Here is a 21,201-nt window from a genome sequence, read left to right as displayed (position 1 = left end):
CACCATTAGTGACAAGGCTCCAACTAGACCCTGTGCCACTGATTATGACCCTCTGAGATCTGCCATCTGGGATCTGCCATTCAGCCAGTCCTCAATCCACCTCACTGTCCACTTATCCAACCCACACTTCTTGAGTTTGCCTATGAGGATGCTGTGAAAGACAGTGTTGAAAGCCTTGCTGAAGTCGAGGTAGACAATATCCACTGCTCTTCCCTCATCCATCCATGTAGTTGTTTCATCATGGAAGGCAATCAAGTTGGTCAAACATGACTTACCCTTAGTGAATCCATGCTGACTACTCCTGATCACCTTCTTTTCTTCCATGTGAGTAGAGATGGCCTCCAGGATGAGGTGCCCTATCACCTTTTCAGGGATTGAGGTGAGGCTGACTGGCTGGTAGTTCCCTGGATGCTCCTTCTTGTGCTTTTTGAAGACTGAGGTGACATTTGCTATCTTTCAATCTTCAGCCATCTCTCCTGATCTCCATTACCTTTCATAGATGATTGTGAGTGGCCTGGCTATTACATCTACCAGCTCTCTCAGCATTTGTGGATACATCCCATCAGGGCCCATGGACTTGTGGATGTCAAGTCTGCCTAGGTGTTCTCTGACCCAATCCTCCTTGACCAAGGGAAGGTCTTCCTTCCAACATTCCTTTACCCAGGTCTCCTGCGGCAGAGATCCCTGAGGGCTGGTCTTATCAGTGAAGATTGATGCAAAGAAGGCATTCAGTAATTCAGCCTTCTCTGGATCCTCTGTAACCAGGGTCCCCTCTCCATTATACTAATGGGCCCGCATTATCCTTTGTTTTTCTTTTGTAATTGATGTATTTTAAAAAGTCCTTTTTGTTATCCTTAATATCCTTGGTTAGATTTAATTCTAGATGTGCCTTGGCTCCAAGCGGCCTGATCCTGCTTTCATCTCTTGTGAATATAGAGAGGTGGTCAGAGTAAGTAGAAATGAGATTAGAAAGGCAAAGGCACATCTAGAATCTTAAACTATTCCTACTTCCCTCTTTGTAGCTTATTCTCCCTTTCTCACCTCCTCATGTGTTGTATTGGCACAGCTGTTTGTAAATAACATCAGGACTGCTGCAAATTCATACATATATACAGGAGGAGTTTTAAAGACAACCGTGAGCTGGCACTTCTGCTGAACAGTTTTGGCAGATAACACACTTGGTTTAGCTAGGTGTAAATAACTGTAATAGAAAGATTTGAATAGATGTTAATGTAAATAACTTGTTTGGAAGCACCAGGGGAAAAAATAGCAGCAGCAGAAGAGATGCAGGCATGAAATTTAACCATAACACTTAGATTAGCAGATCATCAAGATCTTAGCATATCTACCCCTCTCTCCTCAGAACAGCCATATTGGGAGACAAAGGATAATCAGTAAATTCATGGAGGTGGAACAGGATTGAAGGCTTAAACACTATCAGCTTGTAAAAAAAAAAAAAAAAAAAAAAAAAAGGTTACATCCAATGCCAGCACATCACCAGTAACCTAAAAAGGATCTAGGGGAAATATTGAAGACTTGTAGGCTTCTTTCCTTGCCCTTTGTATCATCTAGAGGAAACGTGATGTCATAGTCATGTGAGATGAAGTTTTAAAAATTCACAAAAAGTTCACAGTAACTATAAGTTAGTCTTGAACCATGACAAAGGGGTGTCGGAGCAATGAGGAATTCCCAGGAACATAATACTATAAATCCTTATTTTATTGACAACCAATTGTTCAAATAGATTCAAGCAGAAACTGTAACAAGGTTAAATAAAAACTTGGTTGTAGCTGATAGGATGAAAATATACCCTCGAGTTACCCTAGATTATTATAATGCTACAAAACAACCCCCCCGGGGAAATTTGTGTATATAAATGATAGTATAATGAACTGGACCAAGACTGCCACATGCACATTAAGAATCTTTTTATATAAGCATGATTGACCAATCAGCTGTTTCTGTATCATTCTTTCTTTGCTCCCTTTTTGTATAAAAGACTGTGCTTGTTTCCTAGAAGGCATGCCAGCTGTGTTAGACACCTGGCACCCTATTCTACAGAATAGTAATAAAATCAAATGCCTCGACTCAGTGTGTTTGTTGTCTCTTGCACACTGGGTAAAATAATCTTGTTTTAGGGACAACAGTGGGTTGACCTTGGCTGGCCTCCAGGTGCCCACCTGTGGTGGTGCATTTTTCCCCCCTCTCACTTTCTCAGGCCAGACTGCGATCTGAGAAATGCTCATTAGGCCTCTGCCTTGAAAAACAGCACCTGGGTTGAGGTCTTCTTGAGCTTATCAGAAACAGTCTGCTCCCAGGAACTGCTGATGTCTAATGAGCACCTGTTTTTCTTTATGAACAGCCTTGGGAACTGTTTTTCTTGCCTGAATGGCATACCATCCCTACTCTCACACTTTCAAAGAAAGTGCTGACCCAAACTGTGGCCAGGATGAAACATTGTTATGACTAAAGCTCACTCTTTTGCGACCCTATTAACAGCAGTCCAAAATGAGACCCTTTGAGCTCTTGCGGATTGCAGGGGGCTGAAACCAGCAACCTCCTTCTGAGTGGGATGCCTCTCAGAGCCAGCAAACTCTCAAGTTTTCTGTACTCAGAGGATTACCGAATGACGACAAATCCTGGGCTGATGCTCTCATTCCTCGAGGCCCAATCCTTCACCTGTTGGGGAGATACAAAGGCATCCAAAGTGAGTATTTCACTTACCTTTGTTATAAATGACAATATAATATTGGCTTTCAGATTTATATATTAGCTTTTTCATGTTGTCTTTGATCACAAGTATTCTAATGCGGTACAATTTATAATTCCTTTTAGCTGCTCATTAATATAATATAATCTATCAGTTGCACTGATATAGTTGCACTATCTATGCACTGTTTAGCTTGTGGAATCCCTTGAACCTCTCAGGGGAATCCCAAAGGCCTTGCCCTGGAAGAATACACCATAGAGTTTCCACCCAAGCTGAAAGAAGAGACTTTCCCCATGGTGCCTTGCAACACTGTGTAATCTACCCCAGTCTCATTTTCCCCATGCCCCTAATTCTTGTGGTTTCTCCTTTCCCTGGTTCCCCATTGGTTGTGGTATCCCTGGTGGCTGGTCCCATCTTCCCTATAGGGCAATGACCTTTGCCCTGCCCTTTGTACTGCCCCTGTGCCCTCAGATCATTGGTTCCTGACCTCTATTTAGGCCTGTGCAGACCACATGGCCAGGTCTTTTGCCCCTGATTCCCTTTGGCGTGCCGTAATAAACCTTTGCTGGAACTTATCATACAAAAGGCCCTTCTTGCCTCTCTTTGCTGAGTTAGCCATGGCATGTGTGATGTGTGGACTTGACTGCTTTGCCTGAATCCTACTCAAGTGGCTTTTCCACAGGAGATGCTTATTGGGAAATAGGTAGCAGCACCACCAGCTAATCTCACGGCTACAGCTTATAGGAATAGTGGTGTGATGAATATATTATATTGTAGGCCTTAGCAAAACACAAAATGTTAAAATGCTTCTATGTAACTAAGGGAATGGTGTAAAACAATTATGTTGTTTCTCACATCTGCTGACTGGCCTCTCCAAGTGATAACAGTGACAAAAAACAGAGCACCAGAGAAGAATTAGAGAAGAATTTATTGACTGTTATCAGGGGGTGCGAAACAACAGGATGGAACCACAAAAAGAAATAAAATATATTGACCTGGTCTACAGGATGTCATGCAGATAATTCAGAAGTTAAAACCAAACAAAAGCATTCCTGCAACATCAAAAACTCACAAGAATGTCTGAATAATGTATAAAACTCATGAATATGTATGTACTCCAGTATATAAAGAATGCTGTTTTAAGTTAACGGTGTGTTCTTTGGCTGATCGCTGAAAACACGCCAGCGCTGGATCTTGTCCCTTTTATCTCTTATTAAACTTTTAAAAATTCTAAAGAGTGAACTTTGTTTTTTTACACCTTCGAGGGCAATTTTTCACAGGTACCTTGCTTGCACTGCGTCCTTATGTCTGTGTGCATACATGTGTGCATATGCTATAGCAAATCTGGGAGAAATGCTGCTTTCTTAGATATGTAAGTACCTAGGATATCTAAGTTAGGCCTGTGTTCTGGGGTGACTGTATGTTCCAGTATCCCCATCATCTGTTTTTTTCCTGCTCAGAAATGGGTCCTGTAGCTTTAAGCTTGGCCCAGGGAAAGAGAGTGAAGGGGGTAAAGAAGACGCACACCGTTTGTCTGCAGAAGCTTCATTTTACTCCCCCGGAATTCTTTTCTCACTGACTGTGTTGTCTGCAGCACAGACAGTGGGCAAGCTCTCCTTTGCTTTTAGTTATTTTTTTCTAGTTAGCTGAGGCCAAAAGGGGTTTTTTTGGGGGACTGTTCAGCTATTGTTCGGTCCAGGAAGACCAGGACTATCATCCAGAGGCCCCCCAAGCTGCACTGCAGCCAGGACAACAGACCCGAGCCCCGGAGAGAGACCTGAACCCTGGAGGGACTGAGAGAAAGCCAAGCCAAGCCACACCCACAAAAAGGACTCTCTCTGAACTACAGAAGGACTTTCTCTGAATCTACCATCTCTTCAGAGCAACAAGAGGTTTTATGGTTTAGTATAATTAATTTTTTTCATGTTTGTGAGTACTTTGCTTGTTAAATATACAGTTTTTTCCACTTTTCTCCAAGGAGATTATCTCCTGAACTGGTTGGGGGAGAGGTTGCAGGAATTTTCTTTCTAGGGGAGATCCCTTTGGGAAGTTCCCTCCCAAATCTATCTCAAACCAGGACAGCCTGTAAGGTTAAGCCATAAGTTATAAGCTAAGTTAAATGCTGCTAAGTGTTGTTCTTCTGCTAAGTTGCAAAGTTTCACTTAGAAATTATAAGTTAGGATAAATGCTCTTAAGTGTTATTCCTCTGTTAAATTGTTACAGTTATGTTACATTTAAGTTAGGTATAAGTGTTGTTCTTTTGTTAAAATTGTTAGGTTTAAGGTATAAGTTAAAGTACTGTTAAGTTTGAGTGCTGTTAAGCTTTTAGACCATATTCCTTTTATCCTTGCCCTCACTAGCCTTTTGTCATATGCACCTAAACACACACACACACCCCTAGATAGTTCTTGGTTTATTTCTGTTTTGATTGCTTAGGTTTTGTTTGGTTTTGTTGTTCCTTGTTTTTCCTTGGTGTGCCTTGACTGAGTAATAAGTGGTAGAGTGAATCTTGCCAATGAACTTTGTCCTGCCATTGCTTAATATTAAAGCTGGTTTTTGCTGATACCCTTGCTGGTGATTTTTTAAGTGATCTCAAACACTCTTTGGAAACACCACCAAGCTACTATATCACTCCCCCTTCTCAGAAGGACAGGGAGAAAATAAAATGAAAACCTCATGGGTCAAGATAAAGGTAGTTTCATAAAAATAGCAAAGGCTGTGTAAGGAAGCAAAAGAAAACAAAAAGATTTATTCCCTACTTTGTATTAGTAGGTGATCTCCACCCACCTCTTGGGAAGTAGGATCTCAGTACATATAGTGTTGCTTGAGAAGACAAATACCTTAATGAATGTCTCCTCTCCTCCTTCTTTCTCTTGGCATTGATTGCTTCACACAACCTCATATGGTATTAAATACCCCTTTAGTCAGTTTGAGTCAGCTGTCCTGGCTATGTTCCCTCCCAACCTCTTGCCCACTCCCAGTCTTTGGGGACCCTTTCAGTGGGGGAGAGACTGAAGAGACAGTCTTGATGCTGTGTGAGCACTGCTCAGCAGTAACCAAAATACTGGTGTTTTGTCAACACCATTCTAGCTATAAATACAAAGCACAGCATTATGAGGACTGCAGTGGGGAAAGTTAGCTCCATTTCAGACAGACCTGATGCAATTTTTCTTCCTTATTCCAAACCATTGTTTTGGGTCTGGCTGAGATGGAGTCATCTTTTCTCTTAAGTTTCTTCCATTTACTCAAAATTGCTATGTAATGTGTTATTGAAACACAAATGCATGTTCTTGCATAATAATTAATATAACTTGTCTATCCAACATCAGCATTAAAAGGGGGGTGCTCATTATATTTCAAGAGTCAGATATTTAATACACTCAAAGAATTATGAAGATTGCAAAAGAGGTTGTGAAACAGGGCCTTGCTTTATAAGTGAATTACAAAACAGGCTTCATAGTCTCAGAGGGGAAGGATGTGTTGTTTTGCTTAGTTTGTTTAGACCTAGGGTTTTACAGCAGAGTTTGGGAAGAAGGTTGTGCTACTGATCATGGACAGACCTCAAAGACATTTGGCAGAGATAAGAAACTAACAAAGCCAACTCAGCAACTGTGCTTAAATCAGTACTAAGTGTAAGGCCCCAAAAACTCACTTGATTAGACTCTTAAAAGGGCCTACATTTTTTTTAATGCATTCTGAGTTAGACACACAGGAGAAAAACTGACAAGATATTCTCAAGAGGTCAAAAAAGCAAAAAACTTTACTGTCAACTTCAGAAAATCAGAGAACTTTGCCAAAACTTTAGAACAGCATTCAATCAACATAAAACATTTCACAAAACATTAACTTAGCCCATTCAACTTAGTAAACTCCCAGCCTATCTGATTTTAAGTTACTTAAAATTCTGAGAAGAGGAAAATAGAAGAAAGAGAGAGAGAGAGAGAAAGAAAGAAAGAAAGAAAAAGAAAGAAAGAAAGAAAGAATATAGAAAAGAACAAATATAGCTACTACTCCTGTTTCCAGCACTGTTCAGCTGATAGAAATCTGAAGAGGAGCTAGGGTCAAGACATACTTCATGTTCTGGCTTAAGTACCCTTTGACTTTCATGGGACCTTCCTCCAGGTGGGACTTCCATTCATCTGGCCACTCTGAGGCTAGACTGGGGTTCCAGGGGTGGGCTGTGGAGCACTGCCTCTGGTTTTCCAGTCCTTGGTTGTAGGCACACAGTTTGTGGTGATTGGGAATGGGGCTGTGGCAGACCCTCATCCCTAATAGGCTACAACTGTGTAGGACAGGTGAACAATATTGAAGGTAAAGAAACATGGAATGCTGAGGTGTACCTGACCAATCACAGAAGGGTAGATAGGGTGCACAGGTGGAATGCACGTAAGATAAAGGGTACAAAAGATTGTACTGGAAAGCAATAAAGTGCTGATGCTTGAAGCCTTCTTTGGTGTCAGTTGTAACTCCTCTGTCATCTGGTGACCCTGATGTGATCCTGAGGTGATTTGGGCAGATGACTGTGGACCTAAGAGCAGTAAGATGGGAGAACCCAGCCAAACTGAGCCAGGCAGACAGAGAGCCTGTAGAACTGAGCCAGGCAGGAGCTTGAAGAATTGAGCAGGCAAGACTGAAAGCCTGAAAGTCCAGATGACTTTCAAACACACCACTCCCAGGTGAGCGGCTGGGAACTTAGGAATGGGGGCTCAGATATTGGTAGAGGAAGAGTCCACATTGGACATCCTGCTGCGAATATTACAAAGGAAAGGTATTAAGTCTGAAGAACAGGCACTACATGCCCTACTTACTTGGTGCAGAAGAGGTAAGCAACTGGGAAACATAATAATGAGGACTCAAACATTAGGAGAAGGAAAATTAATTTTGGACATTTTGTTACGAATTTTTTTGTCACCAATTTCGCAGAAGGGTGCTGGATACAGGGAGCAGATGCTATGCACTTTGCTTAACTGTTTAAAATTAACTGTTTGAAATTTTATAAGATAAACTAATTTGATTTAAGCTTAGCTTTCTCCCAATGAGCATATGAAAATTAAGTTTTCAAGTCAGTTGTGTTTGAAAAGCTGTTGTTTTGTGCACCTTGTATTGTCTTTTTGGTTGAGAATATTGTATTTCATATGTAGTTTACTCATGTACTAGGCAGCCTACTCAAAAGGAAAATCAGTAACACAAGTAGATTGTAACATTTACTGCAGTTAAACAAAATCAGAACTTGCTGTATGATTACTTCTTGATAGGACAGTGTGGTATAGTACATTTTGCTATATTTGTCTTTCCCTAACTTTGACATATACATATTTGTATACATAGCCTTAAAACTAATGCAGAGCTAGAGAATGCTGAATGGTGAAAAAGCAACTTATAGTGTCTTGGAACTCAGTATAGTATATGGATGATGTCTTAGTTGCTGCATCAACTGTAGAACAGCTCACTGTGGCAATGCCTGTAATGCAAGAGGCTTTAGCAAGTTATAGTTTGTGTGTTACTCCTGAGAAAATACAACAGCAAGCTCCCTGGAAGTATTTAGGGATGAAAATCTTGAACCAAACTGTTAAAACTCAGACAGTGACTGTTCAGCACTCTATACAAACATTAAATGACTTGCAAAAGTTATTAGGTACAATTAATTAGATCAAACCATTGTTGGGATTATCAAATGTGCTGTTGGCACCACTTTTTGATTCATTAAAAGGTAGTCCTTGTTTTCCAGGAGCTTGTAACCAGAATCACTTGCTACACTGAGGCAAGTAGAATTAAGAGTACAAAAGGGAAAAGCTTGGAGGGTGGTTACTATCATACCTTTCAGTATATATATTTTACTAACTCTGGACCAGCCTGTGGGCCTCATAGCCCGATGGTGTGGCAGTTAGTATGATCCATTGCATTTCTTGCAATGGGTATTTCTATCAGCACAGAAAAGCAGTTACGACTCACTCATGTTTCTGTGGACACTTATTCTAGAGCCTGCTGAGTTTCTGTACATACAGGAGAGAAGGCAAAAAGATGTGCTCTTGCACTGATGTAGCGCTTTTGCAGCTTTAGGTGTACCACATATTGTCAAGGCTAATAATGGACCTAGTTATGTAGTTCGGCCTACCCAACAATTCTTACAGTCTTAGGGTGTTCGACATATATGTTGGTTTTGCACAGATGGTGAGGTGCAATTGGTGATTTCCTTTGAATTGACAACCAAAATAGCCAATTGCATGTAGGGATACACCTTTGGGACACACACAGCCTTAAAAGCTAGAAGGAAGCCTGGGATTGCTCTCTTCCTTCCACCCTCACAGGAGGTAAGGCAGTCCCGGCTCTCTACTTGGAGGGGGCCAGGACGGCCTGGCCTGCCCGAGCCTTCACGGGAAGCCAGCCTGGCCCGGTGACTCCCAGGCTGGGGGAGGGGATGATGTGCCCCCATCCCAGCATATATCAGTTTTTAGCAGCTGTAAAACACTCTGTAGCTCTCCCCATGGGGGGGAGCTGGCCCAAGGCCTGGCTGTGGGCCTGGGCCCTTTTCCCCAGCAGGGGGAGGGGAGCCTGAAGCCTGCAGCTGCTCCAAGCTGGGCCCACCCTGAATGAGACCAAGGGGTGTGGGCAAGGAGCCTTTCATCAGCTGGGCTGCTTTGAGATCTGCTTGCCTGAGTGTTTCCCCATTCCTGCGGCTTTTGAAAATCCTGGCTACCGACCAGCAGAGATCACGTGACCACTGCAGGCCTGGGCAAGCTTTAACTCTTTCCTGCCAGCAGATGGAACTTCCAAAGCACTGACTCTTCCCAGAGTGAGAACGGACAAAGTGATTGAGCATAGAGAAGACTTAACATAACAGTCAGATGGAGAGAGTGAGAAAAGAATTAATTAGAGGAAAGATGAAGGAGTTGCCTGCTGGCTAGACTTTCTTGTTTGAGCTATAGAAGTGAACTCTATTGGTAGATTGTCCTTTAAATCATAGAAAAATCTGCATTTGAAGAAATGATTTGTAGATTTTTGAACAAAAATTTTTGTGACAGACTGTATGGTCCCATGAGATGCCTGAACAGAAAGAGAAAAATGAGAAGCGCCTGCACTAGTAAAAAAAGCAGCTTGGGAAACTGCTAATGGGAAAAGACCACATAGAAGCAAGTTTCTCCGAGCAGCTGTTTCTGTGAGGGTTCCGACCCACAAGAAAACTTTTTCTAAATTGTCAGTAGAAAAAATTCCATAGTAAACAAGAGACTCCTCTCCTGAAGAATTAATAAAAGACTATATTTAAACAGTAAAACTGACTGAATGTCACAAGTTTTGTCTCTATGTTGTTTGTAAAAAAATAAACACTTGTAGGGGGAGGAAAAAAATTTTAGAAGCTTAATTTTTTCTTTCTTTTCCTTACTATGTCTTAATAAACTATCTGTTTACATTTAAGTTGAGCCTGTTTCGCCTTTTTCTCCCAAAATCCTATCTCCCAGTTAGCAAACAAAATTCAGCGAATGTGAAACCACCACATAAATAGTGCGTTAGCCAGAAAACTCAAAATTCAAACCAAAACCACTACAACATGTTAGTAGCATTTTGCATTCTTCAACTGGTTCAGCTATTATAAAATGTTTTCATTCTACACTTAAAGCCTTTCTTCAAAAACAAAATGGGGGAATTGTAAGTGAAACCCCACAGGCAGAGCTTGGAAAGCTGTGTTTACTTTGAATCATCTTACTATTCCTCTGTCGTGCACAATGCCTGTTATTCTAACGCACTTTTGTTACCAAGTGACAGGACTCATGGCCCAGCTCCAGTTGGGGGTTGTAATTTGCAAATACGAGCCTGGGAAGGCCCATGGGATCTTGTCACCTGGGAACATGGATATGCCTGGATCTCGACAGATACTATAGTTTGGTGGGTGACTGCTTGTTGCATTTGACCTGTGTTGGATAATACCCTTCAAAGCAACAAACCTGGCTGTGATTCACCTGACTCCTTGGAATGAGCAAAGACGTGTGGGTGATGGGAATATATAGATTCTATCTTATCCTTGTAGTACTTTATGGAGCTGTATAGTTACTGATGTTGTTAAAGTTGTATAGTTATTGATAGAATTATATAGCTGTTGATTTTGTTAATATCCTAACATTCAGCCTTTGGCTTATTCATGTATGATGCTATTGATATTGTCAATATTCTATAAATGTAGGTATAAGGATTTTTATTGTCAATATTCCATAAGTGTAGGTATAAGGATTTTGATTAAATGTAATGTAGATTTGGGGAATGAATCAAGGTCAGTGCACGGATGCATTCCAGAGCTAGTGGAACCTACATAAAAAAAAAAAAAAAAAACTTGTACTATGTTTGCTATTTCTTCTGAAGGGCCCTGTAGAAGAGATGGTAAACATGGCATTTATTTAAAAGAAAAAGAAGGAGGAATTGTAGGCACACAGTTTGTGGTGATTGGGAATGGGGCTGCGGCAGACCCTCATCCCTAATAGGCTACAACTGTGTAGGACAGGTGAACTATATTGAAGGTAAAGAAACATGGAATGCTGAAGTGTACCTGACTGTTCTGGTTTGGGTTGAATTAGGGGAGAACCTCCAAAGGAATCCCCTAATAACAAAACCTCTACCACCCCTCCCCCAACCCTGGGTTTGGGAAGGAATCTCTCGAACAAAAAGTGGAAAAAACCGGTTTATTAACAAATAAATAAACACCCTCCGACACAAGGGAAAAAAAAAAGAAAAGAAAAAGCTCAGGTTACTGTGAGGGGGAGGGCGCAGAGCTTCTTTCACGGGCCCCGGAGATCCTCCTCGGACTCCTCCAGTCAGATCAGCTCCGGGTGCCGGTCCTAAATCTTAAGGGGGAGGGGGAAGGGGAAAAGAGGGAAAGGGAAAAAAACAAACAAACAAACAAACAAATAGAGCACAGAGGCAGCAGAAAGAGAGAGAAGGAAAGGGCAAGAAAATAAGCAGAAATTGCGAGCAGCAATGCAAGCCTGAAAGCCAGAAGCCAAGCAGCAAAGCGAGAGAGAGCCAGCAGACAGTGCCCGCCCAGCTAACAGGGAAGCAGGGACAGCTGTTAGACATAACAAGGGAGTCCACGATATGGGATAGAGAGCACTGTCAACCCAGGACACTGACCAATCACAGAAGGGTAGATAGGGTGCACAGGTGGAATGCATGTAAGATAAAGGGTATAAAAGATTGTACTGGAAAGCAATAAAGTGCTGATGCTTGAAGAGAGAATTAAAACTACAGCATTTATATAACCAAAGCTGGTGACAGGGAAAAAGTGATTTACATCAGGAAAGAGGAATTCACCAAGCAAGGATAAGCTGTCTCCACAAATGTTTATTCCAAAGGATTTTTCTGTCTGACAAGGCCCCAGTGATATGCACCAACGATATGGTACTATTCGTTGCCAAAGATGTTTATTCCCAAACAGAATTCCAGTAAGAAAATTAATTATTCACCCATTCTGGGAAACTTTTCGTCAGACCAGTAGCAAGAAAAGAAAAATACATGAATATGCTAAAAAGATAAGATCAACAAAGAAGCGAAAAGACACCCCCCCCCCCCCCCCCGCTCAGCCAAAGAAAGTATAAAAACAAGACCCTGCTAAAGCAAAATTCGTGAACCACGGAGGTCTTGAAGCAATAGAGTTCAAACCTGGTTCACCTGGTGCCGACCACCTAGCTTGGCCCTGTGTTGCTTGTGGCTTTTCAAAACTTAGACTTTGATAATTTAATAAATTCAATTTAATTATTAAATTGGCTGATTTGTTTATAACAAATACTAATTAATAAAAGAACTAGGTTAAAGACAGGGTCCTGATAAGAGAGGGTTAGACTAGACAAACGCAGATACGACCAGTATGGTTAATTCTACGAAGTCCGTTTATTACGTGCAGTGCGGCTACTTTTATACTATTCTACACTGTTTATACATGTAACAACTTTTTCATTGGCACACAAGAGAAGAAGGAATGTAAACATACATTGTTTAGTTTACTCTTAAGGTGGCTTACACCTACATGCTAACAATTCTATTCAGTGACCTTCAACACCCTATTATCTTTCCCAAACACCTTAATACCTAATTCTAACTGCGCCACAACTAGCTAAAAAATTTTGCTGTGTCATAGGCCTTGGGCCCCAACTAGGCCCCAGCTAGGCCTCAACCAGGCCTCAGCTAGGCCTCAGTTAGGGTAGTTCAAGAAGGTCTAAATACACATCATGCCCTCCTTTCCTGAGGAAATCCGTAACAAATCCCCCTTTTTCTTTTTGAACTACCCAAACTGAGTCAATGGCACGACTAATTGCTTTTTGCACACACTTTAACACACAAGGTACAACAACTAGTATGATTAAAATGACAATAAAAACAAGAATTCCAAAACGGATCAAATCTTTGATCCAACCAGCAAATCCAAGTGAATTGATCCAGTTGTCAAACGGAGAATTAGTAACAACAATTTCTCCCATGTTATTTCTCAGCTGTTTAAGCTGTCCATAAATTGAACGAGAGTGATCTGACAAATTCATGCAGCACATGCCTTCGAATTCCTCGCACCCATGCCCTTGAGCAAGGAGCAGGAAGTCAATGGCAGCTCTGTTCTGAAACACTGCCTGGCGGGTAGCAGCAACATCTGCAGCAAGTTCACTCAACACGTCACATGTTATGTTAATTTGTTTTGATGTCCAACAAGCAAGGGTTCGTAACTGGGTGAGAGCTTGCGACGTTCCAACACCTGGGGCAAAACATGATGCTACTATTACAGTTGGGGGTCCCCACAATGATACTGATGATTTACAATTGGGATCCAATCTGAGGGCATTGTGTTTTGATCGTCGTGGTGTTTGTGAAAATTTTGTAATTTGATGAATGGAAGGAGCAAACAGGGTTAATTTTCCAAAATAACATGGACCTCCTGCAGCTCCTTGGGGTACTGCAGACCACGCTCGATCTCCACAAATGAGAAAAACTCCAGGTGGCAATTTTCTTGCAACATTTTGTGATGGCGTTACAAGTTGTGTCCAATTGTTGCAGTACTCTGTATTGTTATAATACAATGGGGATTTAGGAAACAACCAAGCGTTGCCAACTTTGGATTGTTGTACATGACCAAATGTCAAGTAATAATTGCTTGGTACAGAACCAAGGAGATCAAATTCTTGTGGCTCAGTACTTACTACTTTGAGATTTTGTGCAATTGAAACAGCTTGTGCTCCTAAATCATTTATCGGGATTTCATGGATTTTACACCAAGTTTCAGACTGTGTGTGAGTGGACTTAACAGGTTGGTGGCACCATGCGTTCCAAGCTTCCGTTAAATTAGGATATATTTTAGCTTGAGTCCAGCTTTTGAACTCTGTCATCGAAAGCAATGGAACTCCAATTAAACAGGTGCGAAAAGGACTGGACGGTGTTGCTAAAGACAAACAGAATGAATCTTGTCCAGTTCGATTGGCCCATGTGACCCACGTTTTCTCGTTTGTCAACGTCAAGCACTCCAACCACACTTCCTGTTAAAACAATTTGAAAAACAAACAGTTCAATCCACAACATTTTGCCGGTACTTTTGGCCCTTACCTTCAATATTCTATTACAAACACTTCTAATTTTTAACTTCTGTAACTATAACTATACAAACTGCTAATTTCACACACTTAAAGTTAATTTCAGTTAAGTTCAGGATCGTCAGAAAGTGTTCCAGGCAGATTGTTGTCCGGGTTGTCTTCACTGTCTGATGGTATTCTTTCCGGAGGACACGCATGGGTAAATCGACTCAGCACCCAAACAGGACCAGCATCTGTGGACACACACATGTATCCTCGACCATTAAACAACACTTGACTCGGTCCTTGCCACTCACCCGTACGCATGTTTTTATGATAAACATAAAGTCCTGGAACTGCCTGCGGCCTTCCCTCTTTTACTGCGTGATGACGTATCATGACCGCAGGTTCTTCTTGACCTTCTGCCAAACATAAGTAATTTAAAGTGAACAATACTTTTGATAGTCTACTAACTACATCAATGCCATCGGTCTGTTTTTGTTTTGCAAGGTAGTCTTTCAGGGTGTGGTTTGCTCTTTCTACAATAGCTTGACCTGTGGGAGAGTGAGGAATCCCTGTGGTATGTTTCACTCCCCATTTTTTGCATAAATTTTGTGACTCGCTGACTGACATAGGCTGGGCTGTTGTCAGTTTTGATTTCCACAGGCACACCCATGACTGCAAAACAAACAGACAGATGTCTTTCTACATGCAAAGCTTTTTCTCCTGGCTGTGCTGTTGCCCAAATGAATTTAGAATAAGTATCAATTGTGACATGAACATATTTCAATCTGCCAAACTCTGGAAAATGAGTCACATCCATTTGCCACAGTTCTAAAGCTTTCAGTCCCTTTGGGTTTGTGCCTAGCCCCAGTCCAGGCCTGTGATGACTGCATTGAGGGCAGGCACGCACAATTCCTTGTGCATCACTCAAAGGAATCTGAAATTGTCTGTGCAAGGCTCGTGCATTTTGATGAAATGTTTCATGACTGTTGCGAGCCTTTTCAAACTTGTTTTGAGGGGGAACATGGACAACACAGCTGACTGCAGCATCAGCTCGTGCGTTGCCTTCTCCCAAACCTCTGTTGCACTGATGGCTTCGGATGTGCATCACACAGAAGATATGATGGCGTTGGTTCAACACACTTCTCAGCTGTAAAAACAGTTCTCCAAGACGCTGATTTTGGGTTTGCCTGAGGAGTGCATCTTCAATTCTCTGCACAACTCCAACTACGTACAAAGAATCTGACACAACATTGAGTGGTTCTTTGTTCCAAGTCTGCAAAGCCCAACACACGGCTTTCAGCTCAAGGGTTTGAAGTGTATCTTCTGCTTCTCCTTTAATTACATGTTGCAGCCATTCCCCTTGTTGCTGCCAGACACATGCAGTATTTTTTGTTTTTCGACCAGCATCTGTAAACACTGTCCTGCCTTCCACTGGTTTCAGTGAACACAAAGGCCTCTCCAACCATCGATGACGTGTGATCAGATGCCACATTGGACCTTTTGGCTGCTTGTTGTGAACCACACCTGCAAAACCCAACAACGTCTCTTGCAATGCAACTGTCTCAACAGCCATTCCAAGTCTTCATCTTTCACAGGAATGCTGATGTCTGCTGGTTCTCTTCCATCTATTTCTACAATTCTGTCTCTGCCTTTTCTTATCAGTGTCGCAAAAGCGTCCGTTCTGCTCATGAAATGGCATTTTGGCTGCACAGGCAAAAACATCCACTCAATGACAACTGCTGTAGAATCAAATTTTTGATCAGATTGGTTTTCCCCCTTTTTCTTTTGCCATTGAAAGACAATGGCAAGTGGGCAAGCTTCAGCGTTGGAAAGGAAGAGTGACAATGGAAGATGTTCTACACGACGGGCACTCCATCCATTCTGAAGTTTTTCACTCACATGCATCAAAGCTTTTTGTTGTTTGGGGGTACAGACCCGTGAACTGTTGGCATCACTGCCGCGAAGGCATGGCAGAAATGGTACCAAGTCATCATTGGTAATGCCTACAATGGTTCAAACCCATTGCAGGTCTCCAAAAAGTTTCTGAGCATCATGTAAAGTGGTGATGTTGTCATGCAGGATAACTTTCTGAGGACGAATCTGCGCATCTGTGATCAGCCAACCTAAGTATTTCCAAGGGGCTGATTGCTGTATCTTTTCTGGTGCAACTGTCAACCCTTGATGCTCTAGTTGTGAAATCAGCCAGTCTATTTTTGTTTTTGGAAGCGGCCTCTTTGTGGCAATGAGGATGTCATCCATGTAATGATAGATCAGAGCATCCGAAAAGCGTTGATGAATTGGTTGCAAGGCCCAATCAACAAACAACTGACACATACATGGTGAATTTCACATGCCTTGTGGTAAAACAACCCATTCATATCTTTTTGTTGGAGCAGCTCTATTAATTGATGGCAGTGTGAAAGCAAAGCGCTGAGCGTCCTGTGGGTGGAGTGGAATGGTAAAGAAACAGTCTTTTAAATCAATAACAACGATGCTCCATCCTTGCGGTATCATGGTGGGTGCTGGCAGGCCAGGTTGCAAGGCACCCATGGCCTGCATCTGCTCATTGACTTTTCGCAGGTCATGCAACAGTCTCCATTTGCCTGATTTTTTCGGGATGACAAAAATTGGAGTGTTCCATGGGCTAACAGATGGTTGAATGTGTCCAGCATCAAGTTGTTCCTGAATCAGTTGATTTGCAATTTGCAGCCTTCTCTCAGTCATGGGCCACTGCTTGACCCATACAGGGTTATCGGTTAACCAAGTGATTTTTAAAATGGGTGGCTGCTCTGCAGTGGCCATTAGTAAAAATGTTGATCTGTGGTTAAAACAAAGCCAAGCTGGGACAACACATCTCTGCCCAACAGTCCTGCAAGCTTGACAGGCAAAGGCATGACGTACAGTCGTGCTGTAACAAGTGGACTGTCTTCAAGAATAATACAAATTGGATCTGCACTGATTGCAGAAATTCTGATTCCACCAACTCCTACAATGTGGCTGGTCAGAGCCTGCAAAGGCCAGTCTGAAGGCCAAAACCGCTGGTTCAGAATCGAGACATCAGATCCTGTGTCTAGGAGTAGCTTTAACTTGAATTGATGAGATCCACGTTGCAAACACACAGTTCTGAATGGACGATCTTTCAAGTCCAAAGTGAAGAAAACCTCATGGTCAGTAAAGTCAAGGCCTCTGTTCATTCTGTAATTTTCATGTGGTTCTTTTGGATGTTGGCAATGTGGCAGAACATTTTCAAAAGCTATGATTTGAGCAATTTTGCTGCCTTTTGGAATTGTCACAGGTGGTTGCAAAGCATAAGCTAAAATTTGAACTTGTCTGGTAAAATCTGCATCGATGATTCCTGGGATCACAATCACACCTTGTTTGCTCGTGGAATAAGAACTGACCACAGGGTTGTAGTTATAATTAGAGCTTTATTATTTCTAATTTAGCAATCAGCATAGCTTATAATTACACAGAAAATCTAGAAAATAGCATAGCTTTCCAATTATCTAAAATTTCAGTTACTTAGACTTTTCAGTCACCTGTAGCCTCTGGAGATTGGGTCAAATTCTTAATAATCAGTGCACAATACAATAATCATAGTCTAGACACTGACTAAAAAGTATATGAGTGACTCTGTCCTTGGAGGAAGAAAAACTATAGAAGCTGTGTCATGGTATTCTGGCTAAAGGTAAGGGTGCTCTCCATTCCCCCTCCCCCACAGTACAGGTTTCCCCTGTATCACACCTTAGCAGTCCAGCTGCGATTGGATCCTTTCAAAAACCTTTTGCATAAGCTGATGTATCTATACCTCTTAGTTTAGGAGTTTGGTCTTTACTATTTCCATAAGTTAGTGGACTATGAATAGGCTGCCAGACAATCGATTTGCAAAAAGTGGGCTGTAGGAGACTGTCATAGTCAAGACGGACACTGTATTCAAAGTGCTTCAATAAAAAGTTCAGAAGGCTTCCAGTATCAGCACCTTGTTATCTAGATGTCTTTCATACCTTTTCTATGTAGCAATCCTATGGGCAGCTCCCCACAGCTCTGGCTCTTTCTCCTCTCTTCCTTCTGCAATTCCAGCTTGCTGCTTCCTGTCCCCAGCACAGCTGCCTAACCCTGTCTGTCCCCTGTACAGTGGCTTACCTTATCTGTCCCTCACATGACCTCCTGTCCCTTTGTCCCCACAGAACAGCCAGCAGACTCCAACTGACTCTCTACCAACTAACCCACTCTTTTATCACACCCAGCTGTGAGAGCAAGGATGTTCCCACTCTTTGGTAATTAACACAGCTGCACTATATCAGAGGCAGGATTGCCTTTAGCACTATCTCTATCTGTCTTCCCACAGGAGACAGCAAGCTGCAAGTAGTAATACAAGCTGCATAATGATCTTCATCTCTGAGTCCTGCCTACCTGTTGCTCTCACTTTGACATAATGGTGCTGCTCATAGCATACACCAGGCCTTAGCATGAGCTGTGAGTTAACCAAAAACTAAGAGTTTAGTGAACAGTCATGGAAGGCATCCCTTGTTGCTGTCGGGGGAGATGGAGAGCTGACACGACATCATGTTCATGTAGCAGAGAGAGCTTTAAATGGCATGCACAGCTCTTATATAGGCTATTCAAAAGACTCCACGTTCAAACCTGATTGGCTATGATTTGGTTACCACCCAGCTCACTGGCCAATAGCTACCTGCTTGCGTTCTCCTCAGGGATTGGCTGGCATCTGGTCTCTGTAGCCAAATCCCTCCTCTCAGTGAGGCTCACAGTCCAGGTGTTTCACCATCATAGTTCCCTCTTTCTGTTTTCAAAACATAAAAGCCGTGTTTATCGTCCCTTTGCGGGGCTCCTTGCAGAAAGGACAACAAACATGGTACAAGGAGAATGAAATTCTTCACGAAACTCGACAAGCCTAATTTTTCTAGCTATTGGTGTATCCCATCAAAATTTTTACAATCATGTCCAGGAGCTATCAAAGGCACAATTTTACTGGGTGGTATGCAGCAGGCTAATTGCTTAAAACTTACAACTTGAATGTTACAAACAAACCAACTTAAAAACTATCAGAGGTAACATTTAAAACTATCAGAGGTAGCATTTCCTTTTGCTAGTAATGTCCTTGAAGTGTCCAACTCTTGAGGTCCAGGTGAAGTCACAGGTAAGTTGTCATTCCAAAGGTCTCAGATTTCCATTCAGCTGGTGCAGAGGGTTGTTCTGGTCACTGTTCTATGGCATTTGCTGTGGGGATGTCAGGGAGGCGTGGTTGGTTGTGGTCCAGAGCAGAGTGTAGAGCAGGTCACACACAGTGAGCAGGCACTCATCGAATACCATCATCTGTGGAAATACATGCATACCCATGCCCCCAAGTGACAAGGTCCCAAGGGCCTTCCCATTTGTTAGTAATGAGGTCCAGTACCAATACCTTAGGTTTAGGTAACTGGACATCACTAGAGGACTGTAATGACAAGAAATGATTAAGGATGACAGGGTTTTGGGAGTTTTGCAATATTGTTAGATGGTTTAAAGTGTTCAGGGCTTTGGCTACCCTACTCTGCGGGGTATCATCACACATCCCCCTTTTCTGTTTTTCAAGGACACACTTTAAAGTGCCATGTGTGTGTTCAACAATGGCTTGTCCCATCTTCATTTTAGTTAATACTGTAATTATATTTTCCTGAATTCTTTCCAGCAGCTCATGCAAGAAAGTACTAGATATTCTTATGCTATTCCATTTTTATATAAAAAAATCCATAATTTCTGGCTTAGTAAAGTCTGGTTTCTTTTAAGCATGCACTGTGATATTGTTCAGCTGTCTCTAGCATTCACCTATGGTACGTAAATTGAGCTGGACTGAATTCAGTTCAGGTAAAAGACCAGATGTACAGTGGTAAGGTACAATATTTTACTGCTTAATTCTTTAATGCCCTGTTTTTTCCAATAAAATCAGTAGTTTTCACAAAAAGGAGGGAGTTATATGTTAAAAACTTTAGGGCAGATACTAGAATGAATTTAAACTCAGTGACAATTTTCTTTCTTAATTGCCTTTTGCAAATGCACTTAATAGATGCTCTTTGACTGCACATCTGATGTATGCAGACCACTAGTATATGTTCAAACTTAACCAGAATTACTGTAGTTTAATGGTTTTCAGTGAACCTCCTCTAACTGAGTTTGAGGAGCTGCCCCCTGTAAACTTTGTCAGTCAATTTATCTGACATTTGCATTGACAGTTTTTCCTAAATATCTTGCTGATCTGAACTTGCTGAGGCTGAGAGACTCACTGCTGATCCCATGGAATCATGTTTCCCGCTTGTGGTGGTGGGATGAGAAATCTGAGTACTGTGTATGGACAGTCAGTCTACCAAAGAGAAAAAATAGTTAATGCTGGCTGTTGCAATCAAAGAGAAAATAATTCACAGATCAGAACTCCACTGGTGTTTTAGTTCTGTAACAATTAGGCGATTACCTTAAAAATTCAGTTCAGTTTTAGTGTTGCAGGCAAGGAGACACTTCTCACAGGTAAGTGTCAAGGCAGATGTTTCATGCATGTTCAGCTGCACAGCCTGGCCCAGGTGAGTTGGTGATAGCAGCCTACAACTTTGTAAATAGTTTGGGCTGCTGAGATAAATACATGACTTCAGAGTAAAAATTTGTTAGTCAGCCTCACTGATAAAAAATTCAGTGAATTTTGGTATCTTTGGACAATCCTTTAAGAAGCCTTAAGCTTATACCCAGGATGAATGCTGGCTGTAAGCTGAAGTACAATCATTTTTTAAAGGATCACTGTGAATATGAACAAAATTATCATAAACATCAGTGAATGATGGGTCAGACAGTCATTTAAAGGGCTTCAATGCTCTTGCAGGCCTTGACCTGGTGAGCACTAGTCAATCAAAATGAATATTTGTAGGCATTCTGAATTTGATTTTTTACATTTGCATCTCTGCTTTT

At 41.8% G+C, this 21,201-nt stretch overlaps 1 long non-coding RNA gene across 1 annotated transcript in view; it reads left to right on the top strand.

Moving 5' to 3' along the window:
• The first annotated feature begins 4,299 nt into the window (after positions 1–4,299).
• LOC310922019 overlaps positions 4,300–21,201 on the top strand; it is a 39,448-nt gene continuing 22,546 nt past the window's right edge. Inside the window, exon 1 of the long non-coding RNA XR_014592271.1 lies at positions 4,300–4,602. This is a non-coding gene — a long non-coding RNA (uncharacterized lncRNA). The remainder of the gene's footprint in view (positions 4,603–21,201) is intronic.

The sequence above is a fragment of the Zosterops lateralis genome, assembly GCF_965231275.1.
Source record: "Zosterops lateralis genome assembly, chromosome: W".
Taxonomy (NCBI): Eukaryota; Metazoa; Chordata; class Aves; order Passeriformes; family Zosteropidae; genus Zosterops; species Zosterops lateralis.
This window is presented reverse-complemented; position numbering and strand designations above follow the sequence as displayed.